Source organism: Rhagoletis pomonella, unplaced genomic scaffold (assembly GCF_013731165.1).
Source record: "Rhagoletis pomonella isolate Grant_MI unplaced genomic scaffold, Rhpom_1.0 Rhpom_scaffold_00001, whole genome shotgun sequence".
NCBI classification, from domain to species: domain Eukaryota; kingdom Metazoa; phylum Arthropoda; class Insecta; order Diptera; family Tephritidae; genus Rhagoletis; species Rhagoletis pomonella.
The window spans coordinates 67991211-68015057 of NW_023458555.1; the positions used below are offsets into that span (position 1 = coordinate 67991211).

General features: G+C 34.7%; 1 protein-coding gene across 14 annotated transcripts in view; it reads right to left on the reverse strand.

The window, feature by feature from the left end:
• Positions 1-23847, reverse strand: part of LOC118747291 (homeobox protein prospero-like) — a 619759-nt gene that overhangs the window by 30797 nt on the left and 565115 nt on the right. The gene's annotated exons all lie outside the window — the stretch shown is intronic.

Consider the following 23847-nt stretch of genomic DNA (forward strand, 5'->3'; position numbering starts at 1 on the left):
ATTTAATTTTAAATTATGGTACATGGTTTCAAATTGTGGAAATAAGTGATGGTCAAAACTAAAAAAAAAAGAAATTTTGTTTTTTAATTTGCCCGATGAAAAATCCCGACATTCCAAGTCTAACAATATGCTAAATCAAAGAGTATACATTTAATTTTTTAAATTTTTCATTCAATAATATCTTAAATACAGTATAAAATGACATACTTATTTAAATTGCCAATCAAAATTTCAAATTGTGGAATAATTTAAAAAACTTGTTAAAAACTTGAATTCAAAATATTTAATAAGTTAAATGAATTATATATTACAATATGGGTATCGATCGAGATGATATTTATTTATTTGTTTAGTATTTGATTGAAGAACGCCCTATCTCAGAATTTGATTGAAGAACGCGCAAACTCAAAATTTGGTTCAAAAACGGCCTATCTCAGCTGCCGATTCAAAAACGCCCCATCTCAGCACATTTTCAATACATTTTCATTTGAGATAGGGTGTTCTTCTACCAAATTCTGCGATACGGTGTTTCTTAATAAAGTTCTGAAATAGCACATTCTTGGAAAGTTTTCTAAGATAGAGAGTTTTCGAACTGGCTGCCGCGATAGGTCGATCTTCACCTCAGATGTCGATTTACTTTTTAGCAATGCTTTTGAACTTTTTACCACGATGTGTTTGTTAGGAAAAATGGAAAAAAAAGATAAAAGTCTAAGCGGTACAAGTTATAGCTGCTATTTCGGAGATCACCACATCTCCTCATCAGATTTCGTTTTCTAGACTTCCGTAGGAATCGAACCCGCAAAGCCGGCAGCGCTAACCACTGATCTAGTATGCACACCCCGTAAACTCTTTTTGCTAAGCCATTTCCTTATTCAACCTGCTACTATCAAGTGCAACTGATATAGCCAGACAACACTGACGTTATGATAGCAAAATGACATTGAGGACTACCACCAGCTCCGTCAAAATAGGGAAGGACCTCTCCGAGCAGTTTATTACCCAACGAGGTTTCAGACAAGGTGAATTCCTTTCGTGTGATTTCATTGATCAGATGTTGGAGAAGAACCGGGGAACTGCACAGCTCAGGAACAAAACTTTGAAAGAGCGTACAATTGCTGGCGTATGCCGACGACATCGATATTATCGGTAAAAACAAGGGCTACGTCTGTTCTGCCTTGTCGGGATGGGATAGAGAAGCAAAGCGAATGCGTCAGGTGGTGAACGAGGACAAACCGAAGTATATCCTGTCATCACACAAACAGTCTTGGCACCCCCGTCATTGTTGACAGTTACAAGTTTGAAAAAGTAGACGACTTCGTTTATTTGGGAACCAGCATTAACACCAATAATAATGTTAGCCTTGAAATCCAACGGAGAATCACTCTTGCCAACAAGTGCTACTTTGGGCTGAGTAGGCAATGGAGAAGCAAAGTCCCCTCTCGTCGTACAAAGATCACACTCTATAAATCATTCATCATGCCTGTGCTGGTGTATAGCGCGGAGGCATGGACAATGAAAGCATCTGATGAGGCGGCTCTTGGAGTGCGAAAGATTTACGGACCTTTACGCGTTGGCGATGGCGAATATCGCAGACGATTTTACGATGAACTGTATGAGCTTTACAACGATGTAGACATAGTGCGAATCAAAATTCAGCGGCTCCGGTGGCTTGGCCATGTCGTTCGAATGGACAGAAACGCTCCTGCTCTGAAAGTATTTAACGCGGGCCGCGCTGCTGGTAACAGAGGAAGAGGAAGGCCTCCTCTGCGTTCCAAAGGCCAGGTGGAGAAGGACTTGGCTTCACTTGGCATTTCCAAATGGCGTCAGTTAGCACAGAAGAGCAATGACAGGCGTGCTGTTTTGGACTCGGCCAAAATCGCTTAGGCGGTTACAGCGCCAATAAAGAAATAGAGGAAGAAAGGTATGAAATTTTAAGGTAAAGTAAGTGCTTAGTTTTTATGCATACGGCCCATTGTCTTGATATTCATATTCTTATTTTATTTAACAAACTTAAAGCTATTTATACAAAATTTGTTTGCAAAGCCACTTCCATAGCTCCACCTCTTATTCAGGGCTTTATGACTTAGATTTTCAAATTTGTAAAGCAACCAATCAAAAACGTCATACTGCGTCATACATGCGTCATACATGGTAAAAGCTGCGTTCTACCACTCCGTAGGACCTAGGTTCGATCCCTGGACCGAGAAACATCTAAATTAGAAACATTTTTTTTTCTAACAGCGGTCGTCGCTCGGCAGGCAATGATAAACCACCGTGTGTATTTCTATCATGAAAATGCTTCTTATAAAATATATTTGCCGAGTACGCTCGCCACAAATTGAAGGAGAAGCTCGGCCAAGCACTTAGAAAGTGTCGTCGCTAAAACATTATCATTACTAGGACTTTCATTCAGATATTCTAATCTGCATATAGGCATATTTACTGATTGACTAGCGAAGAATACTGAAATTATTAATTATCTTTTTTCCATAAGCCTTTAGTTCTTTCGAATTTGCTTTCCAGTAATTGACATAATGTATCTACATATACATATCTTCCTGTCAAAATTAGAATTTATTTATAACATGTAAAGGAACTGGAACATTTGATGGTATATTTGTATGTATGTATGTACATAGGTACCCTGCAAAAAATGGGACTAATCCGGGATGACTCCGGGAGCAATCGCAAAGGAGCATGCGACTAATACCACTTTTGATCTCTTTATATGGAATCAACTGATCGCTTTTGTTCGGGCATGTCCTATGAAGAGACTAATTGTTCACCTTTATACCCGAACGGGTATAAAAAGCGACTAGTCACTTTAAAAAAATAAAAATTTGCGCCAGCTGAGATTCGAACCGGGGTGCTCAGTTTTGTTAGGCGAATACTCTCTCTGTGTGCCAACGCCGCACATGAAATTTCATTGACTAAGAGCGTACATATCATTAAATCGTTAATAGTACCCGTTAGAGATGAGTTGGGGACTAATTGATCTCCAATTATACCCATAAGGGATGAGTCGAGACTAATTGACCTCCATTAGTACCCGTATGAGACTACTTGCGACTAATTAATGCCCAATTGTACCCGATTGAGAGTAGTCTCGGAATACTCTCTTTAGAGATTAGTCGCACAATTTTTTGCAGGGTATGTACAGTATTTCCCGGATATAAGCCCTATCGAAAATGCATGAGATTCGGTGCTTATAAACGGGAAGTGCTTATATCAAAATCCCGCTTATAAGCACTGATTGTACTTATATTAAAATCCTGAGCCAAACGAACGACTATTAAATAACATTTAAACCCGAAGCAAATGGAAATTAAATTAATTTAAAATAAACACAGATATCGCTAATTAAAGGTGAAAAGGTGCCAAGTCCACTTTTTTTCAAAGTTTAGTTTTAGATGCAGAATGACAGATAATGCGAAACTACATCGATCTTCCGTCTCTCCTGAATAATTTCAAAAAATGAACTTGGCACCTTATCAGCTTTAGGTAACGTTATGTATGTGTAAAGAAATTCTAGTGCACAGAGATCCATAAACATACTATTCTGAGTGTTGGTTCATTCATTGGGTACTTACATATGTGTTCACCCTATGTACGAATTTGTTAGTTAGTTTTAAGAAAGTTTGTTGTGCTTAAAATAATTTAAAATGAACATTTCATACTCAGTGCTTATAAGCGCGGGAATGATTATATCGTAATTTTTTGTGTACATTTAAATAGGGGAAATTTCTTACAGTTTTTCTAGTGCTCTGGTTAATGCTTATAACTGGAGTGCTTATTAGCAAGAAATACTGTATACAATGTGCTAGATGTAACTCGTTTTCAGGGTAAATTATTACCAAAATTGGAAGAAAAAATTTGAGTTGGTAAAAAGGTAATTGTTTTTTTACTTTTGGTAGATTTTTATTAAAGTATTTTATTTGAAAAACAAATAAAACTTCTCGTTTCCGCTTTATTTTTCGAAGTTATCCTTATTTTATAAAATTCTTGTATGTATATCGATAAAGGTAAATATATCTTACTCCATTAAAAACTAATTTTACTGGAATCCTGAGGAGCTAAATATTTAAAACATTGTTTAAATAAAAAGAAAAATTGGCCACTATGATTTTACGCAAAAAAGATTTAAAGAAATCAACGCCAGCTCCTATGAAAGGCAATTTTTGAATAAAAAACCAGCAAAAGACTGGCGGTAAACAAAATTAATAAAAAATCAACGGGAATTTTTAGCCACACGTTTTTGGTTATACTAAAGTTCCATAGGCTATAAAACTGAAACCAAAAAAAATGGTCTGAAAATTCGAAGTAAAAAGTTCGAAATTTAGACGAAATTTTTGTAAATTCATCTAAATGTTGTATGTGTACATGTAGCCTTAATGCTTGATTTTTATGAGTTAAAATAAAGCGCAAACAATATTCTTATACAAAAAAAGAAAAGAGCAAAAAATGTTTAGTTCAAAAACATTGTGAAGTTTAAAAAAATATCCAAGTGGTTTTTGAGTCACATATTTCGTCACCTGAAATGCAAAAAAACGTAACAAACATCATTGGTGAAATGCAAAAAGTCATAACTAATAAAAAATTCTAAATTCAATTTTTGATTTATATGATGGATTTCATCGAATTTCAACTCCCCACATCATTTTATGAAAAAAATTAAAACATTACTCACGACTTTTTCCATTTTATTTACGATGTTGTTACGTATTTTTGCATTTCAGGTGACGATTTGTATATACTAACTCCAGTTGAAGTTTTTGCAATTGATGAAGTTTCGTTGTTACCTTTAATTTCATCACTTTCGCATTTGGTAAAAGGAATGCCAAAAGATGCCATTAATATGATCTCAAATACCATATCATTAGTTAAATAAAAATATCCTTATTGAGAGCTTTTAAGCTCTATTAAAATAACTAAAAAGAGAGAACTCAAATATAGTTTGAATTAAAATGACTAAAAAAAGTTATTGGTAGATATTTTCAGGTTTGGATGTTAGTATATAAGTGGATGGTAAGTATTTTTTTCGACAGTGGCAACCCTGCTCGTATTGTTATGATTTTAAATTCGATGCCATAGTGCCATAGAATTAATAATTTGACACAATTTAGCCGGGTTGCCGAACGTAAGACTCATTAAAAAGTTCGTTACAAGATCAGTTAAATTACTCAGGCGATAAGAGTCATTAATGGTGACTTACTGTTCCGCTGAGTGAGTCGTAACGGCCACATTTCAGAACTTCTGGCGTTGCGCTGCTGGCTCTTTAACGCCGCTACTTATTTCCCAGAGCGTCTTAAAGACGTTGCTTTTGGTGGTGGTTATGATAAGGAAACATTACTATAAAGCATTGTTCATTAGGTGGTGGTGGATATGTATTGTTGACTTATGTATGTCCCGATGTAAGAACTTGTATGAGTATGTCGTTCTAACTGCCAATTTACAAAATAAAAAACATATGGCATGTGCCTATATAAATTTTTCCTTGAATTACACGATATTTAGAAGCAAGCGGTGGAAGTGCGCCTACACAAGTAGTGCCTACACATCCATACGTACCTGAAAATGAGGGCGTTTGAATAACACAACCACTGGGTATTTTTGAAAAAAAGTGGATTTAAAGACTTTTAAGTGATTTTTTTATACCCGAGCGCACTTATGAACAAGGGTATTATAACTTTGTTCACGTAACTGTTGTTTGTAACAGCCAAAACCAAACGAGATTGCAAGAATGATAGAATACAAGATTGCGCCGTCCTGGCCGTTGACATTTGTGTACCACAAGTAAACAAAGAATAAGCGAAAAGGAGAACGAGTTGAAACTGCCAAAACAGTTTACTTTACAGCGAAAAACGTTTCTTAAGTTTGCTAAATGCGAAAATATTGCAGTTTTCATCTAATTTCTTAGAGAATAGGTGACGTTTTAGTTCACTCCATTGCTTTGCAATTAAGGCTGATGCAGAAAACTGCGGCAGCATCTCACCGGGATTGATTAGTTAACTTGCTAATGGAGGCTGCTTGGAGCAGAAGCAAAATCATTCTGAGGAAATGCTGTTAAAATAATAATATAGAAACATTTCGGGAACGGCTTGCCGTGCCCTATGTACACAAAATGCAATGAATCGTCCCAGCGCTACACTTACATCTACGCTTCTTGCATCTTGTCGACTGTCGCAATTTAACACATAGCATTTCATTGTATTAGTTTTTACGCAGTCTTCAACTCAAAAATCACTCACAAATTGCAAATTAACACAATTTAAACTGATTTTTACAACGCTTTTATCAACTTGCAATGTTGTGTGTCCAGAAACTTTCAATGTTGTGGATCCAGAAACATTCAATGTTGTGTGTCCGACACCATAAAATCTTTGCTTTGAAAAGCTCCTATAAAAAAGCATAGTGCATAGGGCGACATCTGTAGTGAATAGGGCGAGGTAGATGCCATCTAGATGTCGCCCTATGTACTACGTTTGCTACAGCGGACACGCCATTTCTTTAAATAAAATTAATTGGTGCACGTTTGTATGTACATACATATGTAAATGCATGTGTGTGCACCTTTCTATTAATACCCTGCAGTACGGGGGAGCGACTACAGGACTGATGAATCGGTAGCTACCTGATAAACACCGTCAATTATCGACCGACTACTTGCAGTGTATTACATCGATTACTTTTACAAGGCAATGTCCTAGGCGGTAGTCACCATCGGCTCTCTCTGCACTACCGGGGGTTACTAAAGTAGTCGCTTGCGTGATTTATGGGCGCCCTCTGTCGTAGTTTTTCGCTATTCTGCTTACGACTGGTTCGACTTTGCACTACCATGTGCACTACCACGGGTTAATAGAGTAGCTACTTACCTAAGAGTCGGTGCAGTAGCGGTTCAAAAGTAGCGATTGACTCCAGCAGTACTGGAGGGTATCGTTGAATTATTTTAATATCTATTGCAAAATCTATCTATATTAAAAAGTTTTTTTTTTTATATTATTTATTAACTTATAATTCAAATTTCTCCTTCGCTGATTTGTAAACAAAGGTTTATTTACAAGTTATCACAACTGTCAAAACCGGCAAAACCAAAGTAGCGGTACCACTGACGGCGCCACCTTCGTTCACTGCACCGTGACGAGATAGATATAAACAAATGTATACATAAATTCTCAGAGTAAAAAAACGAACTCAATAAAGCCGTGGCGGCCTGTCATTCCGTCATTCCGCCCTTCCGACCATCTGTCCGTCTGTGCACACGATAGAAAAGAGGAATATTATAAATTTTGAAAAATGGGCGTTGTCCCGCCCTCTTATGGTTACGTGGGTATACATATTTCGGTAACCGCTTAACCAATTTCTCCTCAAAATCGATATTTACAATGATCTTAAGGCGGAAAAGAGGTATATTATAAATTTTTGGAAATTGGGTGTAGGGTAGGGCCACTTATGGTTACATGTATATATTAACCACGCCTTCATCCCATGTAACGGTAATTTGGAGAAATACGAAATATTCGATAAATCAGTAACTACTGAAGCTTATTTATTCAAAATTGATGTTTGCAATAATTCTTTAGCAAAAAATGCGTTTGTACGGGCGTCCCCACTTATGCATCAATCTGTACCAAACTCGGTATAATTATTGTACTTGCCACATAAAAGCAAGACGTTCGAAATAGCGATAAAACATTCCCTGCTTTCCATGTAGTGGTAGTTTTCGGAAAGGCGGAAAGACTATATTTAACATGTGCGCCGGGTATTTAATGTTCGGCTTCGCCCGAACTTGACTTTTTTACTTGTTTTTATTATAAATAGCCAGGAATTTGAGGTAGGTAACTAGCAATATTTTTAAAATTTCTATGAGTATATACATACATATAGATATACATGTAGTCTATTTGCATACATATGTATATGTGTGTAAATACATAGCACATAAATTATATACATACTTGGCTGGAATTATACATATTTACATACGTAATAGTTGATTACCAAAATTGCTGTTTATTTGTTTATTTAGTTTACAGAAATTATTAATGCTAACAGACCATTACATTAATTATAATTTTAAAACAAGTGTATGCTAAGATTACATAAATTTTCATCAAAGTTTAAAAGCGTCCATAGGTATGCAATTGGTTTATAAAACCATGAGGCAAGACCTGAAGTCCGATCGGACTCGTTCTTTAAGCGGACCCCATCTTCATGTGTAACGGAGAAGGAGGCGCCGTAGGGACGCCATTTTGTGTACCATTAGGGTACTTTGGTTTTAAAAGCTAATTTTATTCCCTCCCACGGAAGAATTTGCCCTTGACCTTAAAAAAATTGGTCAAAAATAGTGTTCTTCGAAAAAAACATGCAAAATCTACCGGATTTGTTAAAAAAAAAAAGTTTTGTATGTTTTATTACACTAATATTATAGATTTTGAGAAGAAAAACCCGATTCCACTGTTTATAGATAAATCTAAAAAAAATTTAACACCTCAATTTAAGAAATACATTTTTGATTGCATCTTTTTTATTTGCATGCAGCTGTGCATCCTTCTCACAATTTTATATCACTCGAATAATAATGCTGTAGTGCTATTCAAGATCTTTAATTTTAGCCAAGGTAGAAGTCTCTAGGCCATTTAAGAGCCAAATTATAACGATTCTAAAGTTAAACTTCGAAATTTCATTCGACATTTTGCATTTTTTTCTTCTAATTTCAGAGTAAATACCAGGGCTGAAAACCACTCTAAAAATCGGTTCAGTGGTTCGAACAAATTAGAAAAAACTTGTACCGGTACAAGAACCGGTTCATGAGTATCCCTGAATCGCGGTTCGGTTTGGTTCAAATGGTTCAATTTTTGTATGCTAAAGGATACAAATATTGCAAGAATTATTACAAATCTATATCTTTATATTAATACGCTAAAACTATGTTCACATATCAATATTATCTCAATCAAAGCTCGTTTTTTAATCACCCCGTTTACACAGGCAAATCTCAGATTATTCGCCGTCAAATTTGTTGTGCTCGTTATTCTCACATCTCAAGGAAAAGTTATGTTTCTTCTCTGTGCCACCGTGATGACGTTTTTCTGCTATAATAAGCAATATAAATATATTTTAACTTAACATTTTATTAAAAATACCTTTACAAACCTCTTTTACTTGCTAGCGTACATTTTTGTTTACTTTTACATTTGGCATTTCTCCTCTTTTTCGCAAAAACAATCGATAAAACTAGGATGGACACCGAAAAGTTATCGGTTAAATCTGAGATTATTTTATAATTACAGATTAACAAGGGACGAATTTTATATGGCTAATCTCTTGTTATAATTACAGATTAGGGTGTTAAGCTCAAAAATGAGGATAATCTACTTATATGTGAACCTAGTATAACATGAATTTTGTCTCCGTTCGTTTGGTGATTCTACCGAACCGATTTCCAAACCAAGAACACCATTGGAAAGGCATTTTTCTGTAGATGAGCAGAGTTTTTATGGTTTCAAAATTGGTTGAAAATTACGGCCTAAACCGTCGTTTAACATTTCCGTATTTGTGTATAGATGTTGTTGCAACATGTTCAATATGACATGTTTCGCATGTTGGTTCACTTCGCATTTGAAATTAAGCTTTGAAATAAAGATAAATATGAAGATGAAGAAATAAGTGGTAACGACGAAGTCAAAAAAAAAAAGAAGACAACAGTGAAGATAAAGACGAAAATGGAGACAATGACGGATAGATAAGAATTAGAGTAACTGAAAGGTTAAAATGCCTAGAGATACAGGCAAAAACGAAGATTAAGGTAAATTTAAACACTTTAAGGTAAAGGTGAAGAGGAATATGCAGAAATAAAGATAAATATGAAAAAAAGGATGAGGATGAAGATCGATATTGTTATCGATATAAAACTCGATATTGTTATCGATATAATAATCGATATTGCTACCGATAAAATAATCGATATTGTTATCGATACTGTTATTGATTAAATAACCGCTATTTTAATCAATATAATAATCGATATTGTTATCGATATAATAATCGATATTATTATCGGTACAATAATGGATATTGTTATCGGTATAATAATCGATTAAAAAATTGATTTTTTTTATCGATTTAGTAATTTATATTGTTATCGATATGAACAATAATGGATGGATGGACTGATGATTGTTATATCTATCGATGAATAAATCGATTTTGCAATCGTTGTATTTTTATATATGTTTAGGGATATTGTTATCGGTATTTATATTGAAACAGTTACCGACAGGGTTACCGATTTAATAATCGGAACATGCAATACGATCACATTACATGACATCACATCACATTATATCACATGATATGATGAGACATCACATTATATTACACACATCACATTATATTATTATATCACAACATATGATATGCATCACATTATATAGTATGACATCACATGACTTGACATCACACGATATGACATCGTATGACATGACATCGCTTTACATAACGTGGCATCACATGATATGACATCATATGGTATGACATCATATGACATGACATCACAGGATATGACGGCACATGACATGACATCCTATTATATGACGTAAAATCACGTCACATCTTATTACGTCATCACACCTCATCTCATCTACGTGAATAGATAAAGAAAAGGATAAAAGCAAAGATATGAAAGATAAAAACAAAGATGAAGACCAAGGTAAATTTACCGATTTCAAAACCAAGAACACCGTTGGAAAGGTAATTCTGTAGATGAGGAGAGTTTTTATTGTTTCGAAATTGTTTGAAAATCGGTGTTTAAAAATTTCCATATTTGTGTATGGTTGTTTTTGAAACCTGTTCAATTTAAGCTGTTTCGCAGTTTGTTTTACTTCGTATTTGAAATTAAACTTTCAAATAAAAATAAATATGAAGATGAAGAAACAAGAAATACATAAGAATTAGGGTAACTGAATGGAAATTTTCCATAAAAGTTACCGAAATTTATCGAATCATCGAAGTTGATAATTATTGAAATTTATCCATGCTTATTAAGTTATCACAACGTATCGAATTATTCAAATTGATCAATGTTTATTGAGTTGTTGAAATTTATAGACACAAAAACTTAGTTGTCGAAATTTACGGATAGTTATCGAGCTATAAAAACATGTGGGATTATCGAAATTTGTCAAGTTAAAGAAATGTATCAAGTTATCGATATTTATTGAATTATCATTATTTATAGACTTAACGAAATTTATCGAGTTTTAGTAATGCATGGAGTTCTTTCAACTTACAGAGTTATCGATAATTATTGATCTACTGAAAGTGGTTGATACAACGAATCGAAGTTTATGGAATTTTCAAAATATATCCATTAATCGAAATTTCAAGATTATATAAGTTTATCGATTTATCACTGCTTATCGAATTTTATCGTGCTAACAGAGTGTAATGAGTTATCAAAATTTTTCGATAGCTTTCGAAAAATGTGGAGCTGTCAAAAGTAAACATTTTTAAAGGTATCCAAAGAATTTCCTTTTTTGATTTATCGAAATTTATCGAGCTCTCGAATTTCACAGTTATTGAAATTGGTCGAGTTAACGAATTTTGTTGAGTTATCGGATTTTAGTGTTTTTGAAATTCATCGAACTATCGATATGTATCAAATCATTAATATTTATCGATAAAGTGGAATGTATCGGGTCAATTCTAAGTCCTGCTGAAGTCCAAAGACCTTCTAAGATAAAAAAATTTTAGTTTAGTTTTAGTTCCAAAGCAGGAGATGTTCCGGTAAGTTAGTTTGTACCGTATAAGTTTTGCTACGTGTTAAGTTAGAAACCCTCTCCAAGGCTCCTAAAAACTAGAAAAACTTTCGAATTTCGACAGTAGCTGGCACTCTAGTATAAATAAAAGGCTTTGTTACTGAGATCAAATTAAAATATCTACAAGAATAGTGGTGGAAAAATAAATCGGGGTGCGATATTGTAGGAAGTTTTGGCTATTTTTCTTTTGTTTATTTAATGTTTATTTGTGTTGTTTAACTATATAAATCCAAGTTTCATACTTTGTGCAAAAATTATGAAAATTCTGCAAAGTTTCATCTAAATTCCAATTTCTAATAAAAATTTTTAAGTTTTAGGTTGTTTTTCACGTATTTTCTTTCATACAACGCACATAATTAGGTTTGCAAGATTTACGCGGCCAAAAACAGTTTTTGTTTTTTTAAGACAACAAAGAAAAGAACTTGTTTTTATACAAAATCAACTTTTTTTAACCGGCTTAAAAAAAGGAGGAGGTTATCAATTTGTGGGAATATTTTTTGATGTATGTTACCGCATAACTTTAGACCACTATTTTGGTTTAGATCCGATTATTGCATCATGAAGAAATTAACTTTACTCTCAAATTTGTATATGAGAATGTGTGTTGTGTTTTATGCTTAAAAATTACTTGTCTCAGGCGGAATATGCTCGTCTGATTTCGAATATATATCTTTGAGTATTTTCGAAGCGTCTCTTTTTCTATTCTTTTGAAGAACTGATTGCGACGCATGAAAATCAGTTTTGAGTAAATTTTCAGTCGTTTGGTATGCTGTACCAAGGCCAACATCTGTGCCGAGCTATACACATGTTATCATAAGTGGGCGTGGCTATGCCCATTTTCCAAAAATTTATAATATTCTTATTTTTCGTCTAAAAATCATGGTACATATCAATTTTGAGTGAATAAGCAGCAGTAGTTACTAAAATATCGCAGTTTTTGTATTTCTGAAAACTACCGTTATATGGGAGGTAGGCATGGTTACTGTCCAATTTTGCCCATTTTCAATATCATCCGTCGTACGCGGAAAAAAGTACCCATACCGAGTTTCGGTAAGATTTGGCACACCTAGATCTAAAGTGCGATCAACTCAAAAAAAGTTTTTGGGCGATTTATTTGCCTAAATCAATTCATAGCACTCACTTCCAAATAATGGAAATATTTTTCCTTCTACATTAACTAAAAAACTACTGTAATACCTGCATTAACTGCACTCTAAAAAAATGTTGTTTAAATTTGCGTATATTAAGATAGGTAACCAGTTTCCTCTCTTAATTAATGTAAATTTACACACCGTGTTAATTAAAATAAACACTGCTTGTTTACTTTTAATTATCATATGTGTGGCGTAGAACAAATTTCAATTTTGTTTTTTGAGTTCTAGACATTTATTGCTCACAATTCCACAGTTTACACATAAAATGTTTAAAATTTCCTCTACAAATTTTTTGTTTAAATTTACGCCTATAAAAAGAGGTAACCAGTTTCCTCTCCTAATGTGAGCAAAATTAAACACTGTCTGTTTTCTTTTACATACCAAATTTGCCACTTAGGGAAAAATTACACACATAGTGTTTAAAATTGAGTCAATATGAGAACTTAACATTTCTTATTTTTAAAAAATATTTTTTTACTTTCAAAATGTTTCTAATTTTAAAAATTTCATATGTATATTTATGTGTACTCATGTTCAAAATCAAATCTTGAACATCTTGTGAGTATATTTCCGCATACTCTGGTTGAAAAATAAACACTTTTCAGTAGTAGTTTTACATGCATCTTTTAGAGTGTGCGTTGAATCTGTACGATCCGCAAGCAGTTTAATTTCCCTCTTTAAATTTTGTGTTAGCTCCAGGGACCGAACATAACAGTTATTGATGAAAACTGTCATTGAAAAATTCCCTATGAAGGAAATGTTCTACAACTAAGTGATATATACCAATCGATTTCTCTTTTCACCGAGAATCAAATTTGAAAATAAAATTTTATTTGGAATTTTGCAAAATTAAAAGAAAAATAACAATTATTGTAAAGAACTGATTAGATAACAGTTATTGAAGACTTTTATTTATAAAAGTCATCAATAAAAATCACCGACTTTTATGTTTTAAACCATACATATAAAATTCATTATAATTTTTCGCAGTTAAGAAGGTGTTGGGGAATTAAAATTTACTATGACTTATAAAAATGACTTTTATAAGTATGATTTTAAAAATAAAAGTCAGTGGCTGATTTATCTTGATGACTTTTATAAATAAAAGTCTCCAGTAACTGTAAGATATATAATTTAAAAATCAAAAATAACTGTTATTTGCAGGTTTTTTAGAGAAAAATGAAAAATAATTATTGTTTTGGATTTATAAATTAAAAATCCGAAAAAACTGTTATTTAAGTAGTAATTAAATAAAAGTCCAAATATATGTGATAAAGAATGATTTTTTAATAAAGGTTGTAACTGTTACGGTCCCTGGTTAGCTTTAGATCTAGGTATGTGCTATATAAATTTTCATTCGAGTTATCGTGTGCAAAGACGGACAGACGGTTGCACGGAGGGACCTGTTGCAAGGACAAATTTACAATTTACAATTTTAGTAATGAAAAAAGAATTTTAATTTTTTTAAACCAACATTGAGTGAGTCTTTGATTGCGTGTTATTTGGTTACTAGAGGGAGTTAGCGCTTAATTTTTCGATATTATAAAATAAAATATATAGGTTTTTCAATATTGAAGAAATCTTAACTCGGACTAACACGGAACAGTATAAAAGTACTATTTCAAATCAAAATTGAGGAAAATACAATATTTTGGAGGAGCTTTTATTTGGAATGTTCAAAATTTATCAAAGTAAACAAAAGATTACATTTGTTTTGTTAAAACAAAGTGTTTCTTACCTTGTGTCTCAGAATCCGTGACAATCACTGGGTAAACGCTAACACCGAAAAGAATTGGCATTGTTGTAATTGCTAGTTTGGGAACGCCGAGAACCGATTCGAACACAGTGAACGACAACCGAATTTCGACCACCCGGTACTAGGCTCAGTCCCATTAGCAGGGAGTATTGGGGATTGCTTATTGTACCTGGAACTATGTATTAGCCCTCCACTTCGTGGTTTGAAAGTATTAGCCAATGGTTGATTTGCTCCGCATTCTGCTGCTCAGCGCTGGCATACCTGCAACACCTGCAACAGGTGGAACCACCTCCATACCTGTTCGGGTTTAAGAACTCACTGGCAGTAGACTACGTCGTTCGTGGTCCCATTCTGTATAGACCATACATCCTAGAATGTTAGGTCAGGCGATGTCGAGTCAGAAATATATAACGTTTACATACCCCTTCTCATCAGCTGCCCGGCAGGATATCACCCTGAAATAGGTGCGCTTCTCAGAAGTGAAATCCGAACGGTAGTTGGTGACTTTAACGCGCACCACGATCTTTGGCCCTCAAGCCTGTCGAATGATCGTCGGCAATACACTTCGCTGAGCAGATAGACGATTCGACATTCTGTAAAATGAACGACGATGTACCCACCAGGATTATGGGAAGTTGCAGTACTTGCTACTCCCGAACTACATGTACCACATGATCCCAGCGAGGCATTAGAATAAGTTCCGTAAGGTATATAGCACAATAATAGCACTTAACGCCTTAAACACCCAGATAAATCGTGCCCTAAGGTGAAACCGCCCCTGTGTGAGAATTCTCGTAGTAGCGTGGGTCTGTCAAAAGCGTTTGACACGTCAGCATCTCCATGTTACTCGAAGATATTGAGGTTTTCTCTCTTCCACTGGGACTCAAACGGTGGTCAGCGAATTATCTGAGTGCTCGACATTCGTCGGCCATTTTCAAAACCAGCAAACCGAGAAAAATTTAAGAGGGTGGTGTCCTTTCCCTGCTGCTTTTTAGTTACTATATTTAAACGGTTGTGTCACCGATACAGAATTGGGCTATTAGTCTCAAGCTTAGAGCCAATAAGACCTGTTAACTCAATCTTCAATTTAATAAGAAGTTTTCCAAAATGATGTTGATGTATTTTTTATTGACTCCGGGAGCAATCACAAAGGAGCATGCGACTAATACCACTTTTGATCTCTTTATATGGAATGAACTGTTCACTTTTGTTCGAGCATGTCCTATGAAGAGACTAATTGTTCCCCTTTATACACGAACGGGTATAAAAAATGACTAGTCACTTTTAAAAAATAAAAATTTGCGCCAGCTGCGATTCGAACCAAGGTGCTCAAGTTTGTTAATCGAATTCCCTCTTTATGTGCCAACGCCGCACATGTAATTTCATTAACTGAGTGCGTAGATATTATTCAATCGTTAATTGTACCCGTTGGAGATGTACCCGTAAGAGATGAGTCGAGACTAATTCATCTCCAATAATACCCGTATGAGACTGGTTGCGACTAATTAATTCCCAACTGTACCCGATTGACACTAATCTCGGAATATTCTGTTTAGAGAATACTCGCATAATTGTTTGCAGGGTGCTCAAGTTTTTTTTTGTTCTTTGCCTATTATAAATTTAAAACAAAACTTAAAAATTCCTTAACAAAAGTAATGAAAATATGCACTATATACATATATACAATGACGAACAAAAGTATTTGCACAGGGAATTTTTCGCAATATAATATATTTTTATTCCAATTTATTTTCGATAATTTTTTATAAAATATAGTTCATACTACAACAAAAAATAAAATCTCTAAACGTTTTGCAAAAGGCAGGAAAATTGAGTTATGCAGTTTTATAGCCCATACAACTTTAAAGTGAAAGCTTGAATTTGCTAGAAAATCGCGTTAATTTTTGGCAATTTTTTAATGGAAGTTGTTTCTTATCTTCTATATACAGGGTGTCCCAGAAGTAACGTGCCAAACTTTAGGGCAAGGTAGGTGGGGGGGTGAGCTCACTGATAAACAAAAAATTTTCAGGTAAAAGTGTCACCGTTTTTGAAATATTTACATTTTTTCGAATTTAAAAAAAATCGTGCCTTTTCATGTGTTTTCTTTAACTGCAACTACAAACCGGGCAATACTTAGTAAATTTTTTATGTAAAATACTTCCAGATAGTTGCCTCTCCATACTCAAATGCAATGTAGTAAAAATAAATTAAGGAACCATCATAAAATTAGGACTATTTCTGGATTTTTAACTTTTTGATATTTTCTTCCCCAACTTTGACTATCTCGGGTGAAAAAAAAATGTACTGAGCTATAACTTTACATTACATAAAAAAAATGCTCATTTAATAAAGATTTCAGAAAGGTGCCACACTTACTGTTTTGAATAGAAAAAAAAAGTTATAGCCGCTTTTGTGGGTAAAGGACTGAGACACGCTAGAATGTATTTAATAGATTTAAATTGAATTTGCTCTTGTTACCGTCAAATGACATGCTAAATAGTACAAAGGTACATTATTACCTGCTCCTGACATTATTTTGTGTTACTTACCGGAATTCGGACTAGAGTCTATAACAAGGGCTATATCTATCAATATTTTTTGTGAAGCATGGATTCACGTGAAATAAAATATACATGAGTCGTTTGAAGAGAAATTTATTCATTTATTGATAAAATATGCTCAAATTGGCGACCTTCTACTCTAATACAAGCTCGGCACCTTTTAAGAAAAGACGCTTTTAGAGATCTTAAACTCAATTGGGCTATCTCAGCAGCAGCTCCATTTATTTGTTCCCGCAAATGCTCTTCGTTTTGAATTGTTTTTGAATAAGTTTTGTCCTTAAGACAGCCCCAGTAGAAAAAATCTAATGGATTCAGGTCTGGCGATCTAGCGGGCCACGTGATTGGCCCGTATCGTCCAATCCATCGGCGAGGATAAGTTTCGTCTAAATGAGCTCTTACTTCATGCCCGTAGTGAGCAGGGCACCCGTCATTTTGCAGCCATAGTCTTCGCCGCAGGTTTAAGGGTACATCTTCCAAAAGAGTTGGAAGCCGTTCCTGAAGGAACTCTAAATAACTGTGAGAGTTGAGCGTTGGCGGCAGTTCCACAGGTCCCAATATCTGACAATTAAAAATACCGCACCATAAATTTATTTTGTACCGGTACTGCGAACGATCTTCTCTCATTTCGTGAGGATTGTATATCTGCCAACTGTGAAGGTTATGTAAATTAAAATAACCATCACGTTTGCATGATGATTCATCGCTCCAAATTATTTTATTAAAAAAGTTGGGGTCTCATTCATGCATTCGCAACATTTCACGGCAAAATCTAACCCTCGACAGGTAATCTCTTTCCTGTAGAGCCTGAACACGTTGAATGTGGTAGGGATGAAATCGATGGTCTTTTAAAGCTTTGTGAACTGTAGTTTTTGGTATTCCCGTCCGTCTTTCCATCATTCTCACTGAAGTCGATGGAGCTAGTTCCACTTCCTCTAACACAGCTTCAACATCTACCGTTGCAGGACGTCCTGTTTCGCCGCCACGCCTTCCAGGTATGCGACCTTAAAAAAGTGAAAAATTATAGTTAACAAGCAAGCAAACAAGAAAGGTGTAAAAATCACTTACCTTCATATATTTCTCTATGGGTCCGGGCGAATACTTCTCGACCCGGATGTCGACGATTGGGGTATCGCTCTGCATAGAGTCTTTGAGCAGCTCTGGCATTACAGCAAGCTTCACCGTAAATTAGGTGAATATCCGCATATTCATGCGACGTATACTGCGTGTTCTCTGTCATAGTATTAATAACACAATGTTCGGAGGGTCCAATTTCACAAAATCCACTTTCACTAATTCCGGTAAGTAACATAAAATAATGTCAGGAGCAGGTAATAATGTACCTTTGTACTATTTAGCATGTCATTTGACGGTAACAAGAGCAAATTCAATTTAAATCTATTAAATTAAATCTAATCGTATTTATGAACCGATTTCGTTCAAATTCAAACCATGTGCTACCTCAATGATGAAATATACGTATACAAAAAATAGATTCGCTAGGTGGCGCTGGAGTAGAGTTATTTATACAAATCGTATTTATGAACCGATTTCTTTTCAAATTCAAAAGGTATATTACCAACATGATGGAAAATATGTTTACCAAAAATGGATCTGCTAGGTGGCGCGGGAGTCGAGTTATTTATAAAAGTCGTATTTATGAAACGATTTCGTTCAAAGTCAAAATGTAAGCTACCTGCTTGGTGAAAAAGCATTTGAGAAAAACGGACCCGCTAGGTGGTGCTGGAGTCAAGTTATTTATAAAGCCCGTATTTATGAACCAATTTTATTAATTTGTTTCCTAAAAATGGGCCCGATGGAGTTTAGGTATTTAGAAAATCCGTATTTTTTATAAAATCTGGTTGAAATTCATAATGCGTATTAAATGGTTTTGCAGAAAAGGGACCAAATAGATGGCGCTGCAGCCGCAATATATATGAACCCACACGAGGTTCGATCTGCTTTCGCCCTATGTTTATCTTAGACGAATTTACTTTTTAGATGGCTAAATCAAGGATGCGTTTAAGTATGCATATAAAGACCGCAACATTGTGTAAGCGCACCTTTGTCTAACGCCCTCATACACCCTAACTGCGATATTGCATCTACCTCCGATTGACGAAATTGCTCGGGGCTATCGATATTACATGAGTAAAACTCAAAGAAACCAGTTCACAAATATTAAGACGAATTGTAAAACTGGCGAATTGACAAGGAAATATTCGACCACATCCATTCAAGAAGGACCACGATAGGTATATCAATGGCTTCATTTGAAATTTATTTAAGAGATCACACGAATCATTTAGCCAATGTACCGAAAACTTTTCATCCTGTGGGAAAGCGAGGATTCTTGCCTCTCCTATAACTGAGAATGCTCATCTGTGCTCTTGAGTTTCCTTATAAGGACTTTTATTAGCTTACATGGTACATCGGACCAATGCTGAAATCGCAAGATCATAGAAGAATATTACGCACGATGTATTATGGAACGAATTTCCGTCATCCCTTGTCAAATTTCGTTTTAGAGAACGAAAAATGACACTGAAGATGGCACAACGCCGAAACCGGTTTGTCTCCAAACCAAATTTGACAAGGGATGACGGAAATTCGTTCCATAATACATCATACACCCACCCTGTCGGAAACAACAACAACCAAAAAGGAAATATTACGCACGCTTGGCAGAGGTCTCACAGGTGGAAATAAGAACATCGGTAAAACTCATGCCACCGAAAGGGATTAGTATTCCATATGGTATCACGGCGCTACTATTCTTGGCCTACGTGGGAGGAGGATTCTGCTCTTTAGTCGTTTCAATTAAACCTAAAAATATTTACTTTACAGGTCGCTTTTGCTTTTAGACGCTATTTTCGTATTGGCCAACGCAAAGATCTTATTAGGCGCCGCGAAGCAAGCGGGCATTAGCTACTTTTCTCCATACAAAAAGTAATTGTTGAACATACTTTGTATGGAAGAATCTGCGCGATTTCTAGCAACTTCAAACTATGTTATTGAAACTTTGTTATACTAAAATTAAATGGGCTATAAAACTGCATACTTTGCTTTTTTCTAAAAAAATGATTGAATTATCCTGAGTTTTGCACAACGTTTAGAGATTTTAGTTTTAAGTTTTTTGGTGTAGTATGAGCTATACTTTCGATAAATTAGAATAAAAACTTTGCATATATTGCGTAAAAATTACTGTGCCGATGCTTTTGTTCGTCACTGTATATATTTAGTGAAGTAAATTTACACTCAATGTATATTTAATCTTAAAATCGTAAAATTACAACAAAATTAAGAAAATAAAATGAGAATTTCCTGCGCCAAAAAGAAAAGCAGACTGCAATCATACAAAAGTGGACTAAGTACATGGTGACATCAGACAAAAATTAGTAATCCCCTTATTTACATAATAAAACAATAGGCAAATCGGATTATAAACTCGAAACTCACTCCGGTGATACGATTTCAGTTAAAAATTTTTTCATAATTTTTTCATGATTTATGCCTTCTTATTTTTCCTGATTGTTTTCTGTGTAACAAAATATATCATTCAGATAGAAATGTGAAATATATTCGCAAATTTTCTGTAAATTATTTCTAAACTAGTCCATTATGAGTTGCTCTATCGAAATATAGAACTGCTGCAAATTTGTTTTTAAATAAATATAAAAAAGGAGGAACATTTTACTGTACCCATATATTGCGTTAATGTTATAAGGTAAGGAGATTTTTCCATGTGGATCTTTCGCTAAATGTTTGACCTCTGTCTGAGGCACTGAAAAATGTTTTGGCGCTTTCTCTTTCTTCTTGGAGTCAAAGTGGGCTGCATATTTTTAAGAACAGTGTAAAATCTAGAATGCCGAGGAGCATAGACTTGCCCGCATTCAGGGCTTTCTATTCGCTGCTCGTCACTGATCTAGAGACATTCCGCTTAAATTTAATTTTTTTGGTCTTGTGGTTGGGGCTAATTTAAGGCACCTTAAAATTTTTAAAAATAATGAAAAACTTAAATAAATATATACTTGATATATATAGATTAAATAACAGCCGACATAAAAAGAAATATGCAATACTATATCGATGGCTGAGTGGAAGATCGACCTATCTCGGCAGCCAGTTCGAAAACGCCTTATCTCTGAAAATTTTTCAACTGCGCCCTATTTCAGAATTTCTTTGAAGAACACCGTTTCACATAATTTGGTTGAAGAGTACTCTATCTCAGCTACCGATTCAAAAACGCGCTATCTCAGCACATTTTCAATGTACTTTCGTTTGACATAGGGCGTTCTCCAACAAAATTCTGAGATAGGGTGTTTTTCAATAAAATTCTGAAATAGGCTGTTCTTCAATCAAATTCTGCACTAGGGCATTCTTCAAAAGTTTTCTAAGATAAGGCGTTTTCGAACTGGCTGCCGAGATAGGTCGATCTTCCACTCAGCCATCGATATGTTGTGTTTGAATAGGAGGAACGTAGAGATTCCTTACTGCCAAAAAAACAGCTTTTTTAAATTTTAATTTGCATAAAGTTAAAAAAGGAATATCAATTAACCGGTTGTTTTACAGAGGGGACTAATAATTCAATTTTCTTATATGTATGTACGAAAATATAAGAACATTTTATATTTTCAGAGGTGGTGTATAGACATGCTTATGTGAATATATGTACACATGTATCTACAACCATTCATACATACATATTTAGTACTAAATTAATAGCTTTCCGCTTTTAACGAATACCTTGCATGTCCATGAATCGGTGGACATTCAAGTTATTTCCATATCCCCTGGTACGGATATAATAGATGGAAGTAGGTACAACTTCGCAAAGTGCTCACTGGCTATTCATCATCGCTAAGCCATATCACTTAGGTTCCACTACTATATGCTTTTGTTAAGTATTTCAGAATTTCCAAATAAAAAATTGTTAAAAAATAAACAAAAGTAGTACACATTTGCTGCGACTTCGTGCCGGCCATAGCGATCAATGCATAAAATATGATCCAGCGAAATAACACGACAAGGATACAGCAAAAATGGAAAAAGAAGTAAAAGTGTACATTAAGCGGCAATCATAATATGCATCTAGTAGACATATTTGAGTAATTTTCATTGCTCGGCATATGCGGAAATAAAAAAAAACCAACCAAGTAATAAAAGAATATTAGCTTGACTACAATGAAAATGGTTTCAATACATTCCGAGTAAATGGAATGACATCTAGATGAACAGATACGGATGTCAATACACTGAGCAAAAAGTTTATACATATTTACGTAGTTGTAAATTTTGACAATATTTGGGCGCTTTTACGAAGGTTTGGTAATTATAAATAAATGCATTAAAATTGGTGATATATGTACATCTGTGTTGATCGAATAGTTAATTTAGTTGAAGGATTCTTTGGGTCGAGTAACTAACTACTAATAAATAATATTGTTTTGATCAGTGTTGCCAGAACTTTTCCAGAGAACAGGCTAAACGGCCAAAAAATAAAGCTAAAATAAGCTAAATCAAAACTTAAGAAAATAAAAAAATAAGTTAACAATCCATATATTCCAGTCGTTATTATAACTTCATAACAGTGTCAGTTAAGCTAAAATGATACATTTTTGTAAGAGCAACTTATGTTATACATAAGAAAATATTTTTGTTAGCTCCACAAAATCTGATTAACTGCGACAGTGAGAATTCGGTGTGATATCGGGAGAATACCAGTAGTATCCTCTCAATACACTCACTTAACAGAAAGTTCTCCCACTCTTTACCCCTCGAAATCAACTGGAGGGTGACTTTCCTGGCCAACTCATTCGCAACGCGATTCCCTGCAATATCAATATGGCCTGGTAAATGAATTCTATTGGGAAAAATTGAGAGTAGTTATTTACTTCCCTTGCCGACGTTGTGCAGTTGAAAAGACATATGACTGCTTCCTAAGTCCAGGCTCTGACTTCCAAAACATCAATTGCATTGCATTCGTACAAAGTACCGCAGTAGAACGGTATCCAAACATTGTATTGGCACGTTTTGGATTTTTTTCTTTATTTTTCATGCCATACCTAGCAGCAAATATTGCAGTTTCAAGCATTTCTGAAATTTAATTCTATATGGGATGTGGGCGTGGTTATTGTCCGATTTTTTAAATTTTCGGCCATTTAGTATGCTGTATCAAAGCCAAAAAACTGATTTTAGACGAATTCATGCAAAATCCACTCATCTCCCAATGTCGGTTAGTAAAATTGCAGAAAATTGGAAGATCGACGGTTCCAAATGTATTTTCAAATATCAAGAAAAATGGCAGCATTGGGATAAAGGCGGAATCTGGCGGAAAATCAGGCAGTATAAATCAAATAGTGGAGAAGGATGTTCCAAGGACTTTGAAAAGGAATCCGAATCTCTCTGAACGTGTTGTTGCACCTGGAGTGTTGTTCTGACAGCTTGTATTGTTTTGGCCTGACTTGGTAACAAGCCATTGTGCAAAAAAGCGCAAGAGTCTTATACACAAAATGGAATCAACATTGTACTAAAAGAGGTCAATCCTCCGAATTGCACAGAGC